We start from the raw sequence: 6,431 nt of genomic DNA, 5'->3' as shown, positions 1-6,431 counted from the left end.
GAAATGCCTAGAGATCTATTTTAGTATGATCATGACTAAAATAGCATTGAGAACCCTCAACAAGCAAGGAAACAAGTGGATCTAACACTAAACACCCTAGATCTTCTCTAATCACCCTTAATCACCCTAGCCCATGAATCCAAGATTAGTCTACTCACTAATAGACATGAATAACCCCAAAACCATGGATGATTCAAGGTTAAACATGATTAGAGAGCAAGATAATCAAGCAAAGATAAGAAATTATGATCAAGATTAAATCTTTCACCGAAAAGTGGCTTTTGATTAGATAGAAAACAAGATAATCTCTAAAATTAAGTCTAAAAAGTATTTATAGTGGTCTAAAAACGAGCTGGGTCGACCCAACAAGCTTGGGTTGACCCAAGATAATTTGGGTAAAAAGTTGGTAAAAACAGAAGTGCAGATTTTTCTAAGTGTCGCAGCTGGCTTTCGACATGTCATTTGGCCGCTGCAACAAGTACATATGGGGCAGGGGCGTGTGCATTTTCCCAGCGGTTTGGCTTGGCCGCTGGGACAGTTGGGACCTCGTCTTGTGAACCAAAATCACCATTCTTGTCTCTAAACCATCTCCAAAGGTTCCAAACTCACCAAATAGCATCTCCATCATCTAATAGAAACAAATGTATATGCAATGCATCTAAATCTACTCTAAATGCATCTAAATGGACAAATTGAGAACTAAAATGATTGCTAAAACTACGTAAATACATAAGATATCAACTGTACAGTGAACCGACGGTTTTAAGGTTTGTCTCTAGAAAGTTTGATAATCACTATATATTTAAATATCTTAATGAATATACATTTTTTGACGTCAGACAATACTGATGTCTTTATATTTATGTTATTTTGACAAATTTATATTTTCACATTCTGGTACATAATGACAGCCAATATGCTATTTCTAACAATGCGCTGGAGACAGGAAATATTCATGGAATATACATATATATTATAGGAAGTTTAATTTAATTTTATTTTATTTAAAGAGATGTTCATGTATAAAGGTAGTATTATACTAGTCATTTTATATTGGTTGTAAATTATAGAAAACAAATTTACCATTTTTAACAATGCGCTGGAGACAGGAAATATTTATGGAATATACATATATATATTATAGATAGGGGTGTCAAAATGAGCTATAGCTCATGAGCTAGCTCAACTCAACTCAATTTTTTATGAGCATGATCTTTATTTTTTAGGCTCATTTAATAAATGAATTTAATGATCGAGCTTAAATTAGATCACGAGTTATATGAACGATCTTTATTGAACATGAGCTAACTCATGAGCTTGGTAGTTTTATACTTTATATGTATATATATATATGGATGACTTCTGTTTTTCTTATGAAAAAATAATTTCTATACTAATCATATTTATCTTATAAAATTAAAATATAAAACCAAAAAGTAATAAATATATACTAAAATGTAAAAGAATATTGATATAAATCCTCTTATCATATATCTTTAGAACTAAAATATAAAACTAAATATTCCTAAGACTTTCATGCGTAATATATATCTTTACGATTTGAATAGATAAAGAGTTTGAATATGAATCATCACAAGACTTTTATGTAAAATATATTTTTGGATCACTGATTTAGCTTTGATTTAATATATTATTAGGTCTTGGTTTTATTCAGTATTTAAATATTAATGCTTTGGATTTTTAAATTTAAAATTATATTATAAAAAATATTCTTTTTTTATTTTTTAATTATTTTTATAATTTTTATTTTTTATGTCTGATCGCGAGTTAGCTCATTTAACTCATAATCTAGATGATCTGAGTTCGAGTTTGTATATTGAAGCTCATATAATAAATGAGTTGAGCTGATCTAGCTCATGAAAGACCCGAACTCACCATGAGTTGAGCTGAGTTGAGCGAGGTAGCTCATTTTGACACCCCTAATTATAGGAAATTTAATTTTATTTTATGTAAAGAGATGTTTATGTATAAGGGTAGTATTATACTAGTCATTTTTGTATTGGTTGTAAATTATAGAAAACAAATTTACCATTTTTCCCTCTTTCACTATTATGTATGATTTATTAAATTAAGTTATTTGTGAACACCTGTAATTACATTTTCATTATATTTGAAAATAACAAGTATCAACAAATATATGTATATATTATCAGAAGTACAATAGATTCTTCAAATTTATATGTGTGATGGGATATATGTGTATCCACCTATTTTAATTAAACGTAAAAAATTAGAAGAAGTTGTGATAGAAAACAATTTATAACACAAATAAATATGTAAATTTAATAGACTCGGGTTTAACCCTTTTAGTTTACAAAAAAAAAACAAATATGTAAATTTAGATTTATTTAATGGTATATAGGTGTAGAAATGAAAAAAACCCAATGTTGTTCTCGACACTTATATTTATATATGTCTATGAATAGTATTTAGAAACTGATATATTATTTATCTCACTTTTCAGTGAAAAATTAATCATCAAAAATTTATACTTGTAAGTATATAATTTATTAACATACGTACTGACACTTTAATTAGAGATTTGACAATACAAATATAATTATTGTCCATTATGCTAAAAATAACTTAGTAGCTAAAATAGCTAGATAATATACCAAACATTTGAATTTATATAAAAAATGAGTAGCGTACTGTATTAGTATTGATTAAGATTAATTTTCGATAGATTTCTTCTAATTATTATTATAATTACATAAAAATCTCTTTTGTTCTTTTTCGGTCAAACTATATAGCATCTTATTTTCATAGATTTATATGATGTTGTTTAATCTGTTTTTCTTACGTATACTAACCAATATTTACATTAATCAACATTTAATATAGGATGAAGTACGTAATATCTGGTGATACTGAATGCATTTAGTTAGCCATTCACGCACATTAAGAGGAATATATTTCTGATATCATATGAATAGCTTTTCTACATCGATATAGACTGCAAATTTTGCTACACATACATACGTACATGTACATTATTATATGTCTTAGTTATTCATTTTATTTGAATATGCTTAACTTGAGTACTTTAGCAAATTTTTATAATCATAAATAATATTACAAAGAAGGACATAACTTGAAATAAAAATACATAAGCAATTACGATTCTTTTTATTCGAAAAGGTAGAATTACATCTTGAGAGACAGATCAATCCCCCAATCTTTAGAACCATTAATGTTGGAACTGTTTTCACCAAAGTGTGAAACAAAATCTGCTGAGTAATGGTCACGACTTCCAATGGTTGAAATAAGATCTCTTGTGTAAATCTCAGGAATGTTAGCATTACAATTACCACGAACAAGTCTTTGCGATAAATCACGAAAAAATGAGGTTGAAGTAGATGAAGGAGATGGTTCAATATTCATGATCATACAGCCATGCTCAGAACTATACCGAATTTTCTTAAATAATGGCTGTAAATCTGGTTTGCGTTTAGAAAAATCAAATAAACTAACCCTAGTACGAGTTTTGTCAAATGAAGAGTCATTTAAAGACTGAGAAATGTTCGAGTACAGGTTAAGGTAGAAGAGGCTAGGATGCTCCGGCTCCATCTCTTTGCGTTTCATAACCATGATCTCTCTTTTGTGTGAGAACTAGTTTTCTAGCTTTGTGGGAGAACTCTATCTTGAAAGAACCACAAGTTTAAACCCTAGATTGTGAGACAGTATCTTTAATCAAACTAGTTTGCTCTATATGCACTTATGATGTCAGAAACACTGTCCTATTTATATAGTGCCAGGAAGTTAACTGTCTTAATTAAGTTTGTAATTTTGGGTGAGGTTATCTAGTACTTAAGGTATAATATTTTTATGGGTTGACAAATGCATTAATGTCATGAAACAAGAAAGAGTTATTTTCAAATTATATGGGAACAAATAAGGCCCAGTATTTATCTTTCTTCACTAAATAATATATTATGTGCTTTTATTGCTTTCATAAAGTTGGTAAATAAAATGTACAGCAAATTAATACTCAGCAATTGCTTAATTATTATTAAAATAAGTCATAAAAATTAATGCATGTAATATGTATCATTTGTGATAGAAAAAAATACCAAAAGTACCTCGTTTAGAAAAGTATTATATTATATGATTCGAATGACGTAAGATATGAAACTAATATACTATAGTATTGTTTTAAATTTATAAGATTACAGACTTCGGTTTATAACTTTTTTTTTATAACATCCAGAAGCTTTTTAGACCCAAAGTTTAATTACCACGACGCCCGTAGAATCCACGTTTTTTTACCACTTAAAACGTTCTAAGTGGTCGGACTCGAATCCATGTGGCGGTATTCACAGCTGTGAACTCTTTACCACAAGAACCGGAGGCTTTGGTTTGTAACTTCAATATGTAACTTTCTGATAATTTAAAAAAATCTTTAAAACTAAATTATTAAATTTTAGTAAACAGGTCGAGTATATAGTATCCCAAAATTATCTGATTGTTAATAAAATTATTTGTTAAAGGCTATACATCAATATTTTTTCATAAAAAGTACCAATATTCAGTTATATGTTTAATAATTTTGTTAGCAGGTTTCTGATTTGTAAAAAAAGTCACAAAATGTTCACCAACTACATTTTTATAATTTTTAGCAAGAGCTACATTAAATCGAATAATTTTGTTATTCATAATTTTATTATAAAATTTCTTAGGTAGTCAAATTACATTTATAGAGACTAATTGTTATAACACAATTTGTTATATTTCTGTTAAATATACGGAATTCTTTGATAATGAATCTACATGTTTAGTAATTGGGCTTCCTTAAGGCCTCTTTGTCGGTGGGCTGGTTTAAATGAGCTTGAGCCTCTTTTCAGTTGAATTGTGTGGGTAAAATCTACGTGTAAAATGCAGCACTGATATTTTTTTTTCCTGTGAGCAACATAAACAAATTCAGTCAAAACTATGCTAACCAAACCGTAAACTCTGTATCTATATAGACAAAATAGACAGACTGATTTTTTTGCGCCATGTGCGAAGGAATCTATCTTTGAGTTTTGAGTTCTAGAAACGTGCTTGAGTTGAAAAACGGTAAATCCATCCTTTAATTTTTGAAATTCTTCTAGATATACTACAAAAAAACGCAATTTTTATGGTTCCAAAACTATCTTCATCAATTAAGAACAATCTATTATAAACGTTACATAGTATTGGCATAGCTGTTTCATACACTCCATCACCCAAATTAAGTAATTAACACTTTCATCTCTGCGTGGAGATGTGAATGCAAAGTTCTGATGTTTCTTGCCTCTGTCAGTTTTTCAAAACCTTCCAAAATAGTATACCAACCTTGTCCTAATAATAAATATCATAAATCTTTTTTTTTAAGAGGCATTCGAAAGCACCATCTACTAATTGATGCGTTTGTACATCCTCGTTTCTCATTCTCCTGCTTTCTATCCCCAATTGTGTTTGCTTCTAAAGTATTACCTTTATTTCGGTCAATTGCAATGTATCTTTTAGGTCCTTATCTACATTATTAAAAACTTTTTCATTACGTCTCTTCCAAATGTACCAAATAATCCAAGCAACACTAATGGTTATATTTTTAAAATTAGTAAATTACTAATATTTATTTTTAAAGTTCTGATCACTTATAATTTAGATAAATATAGAATTAGAGAACAATTGTTTTCAATTCTACCCATCTTAGGCTTGGTGACGACTCAGCGGCTGAGGCAAAAGAAATTTTGACAATTATTTTAATTATTATTAAATATTTCAAATCCAGTACCATTATTAAATTAAACCCTATAATTTTAGTCCAACTATAACAATAAAATAATAAAACTATAATATATTATATCTATCTTATAAATACATCCATTAAGATAAAATAAATTCATTTTTATTTTATTTCATTTTTTCTATATCAATAGAATATTAATTAATATATATTGAAAAAGTTTGATAAGAACTTAGTATTTTCTTTCTTTAAAATCTTAGATTTTATTTTTAATCCAATATTAATAATTAATCATTTCTTATTTTAAATAACAAATTAATAGACATAAACTATACTGCATACACACTACAAGAAAACACAGTTTTAGCAAGGAAATTTAACGAGGAAAACTATTCCTCGTGAAATTACGATGACTTAACGATGAAATTGCGAGGAAATAAAGTTTCGTCGTAATGGCCTTGTAAAATACCGAGTAAAGATTTTCCTCGTAAAATCGTCGTAAGTTAACGTGGTTTTTCCGAGAAAAATGTGTTTCGTCGCAAATTCGTCGTAATTTTAGCATGATTTTTACGAGGAAATAACTTACGAGGAAAGAACGAGAAATCCACCAACTTAACACGTTTTTTTTGCCACCAACCTAATTTTTCGTCGTAAATTCCTAGCAAAATTCAACTACCAGATTCGAAAATTTTCTATA

The sequence above is a fragment of the Brassica oleracea genome, chromosome C2 (genome assembly GCF_000695525.1).
Source record: "Brassica oleracea var. oleracea cultivar TO1000 chromosome C2, BOL, whole genome shotgun sequence".
Lineage (NCBI taxonomy): Eukaryota > Viridiplantae > Streptophyta > Magnoliopsida > Brassicales > Brassicaceae > Brassica > Brassica oleracea.
The sequence above is the reverse complement of the archived record's forward strand: the minus strand, read 5'-3'. Positions refer to the sequence as shown.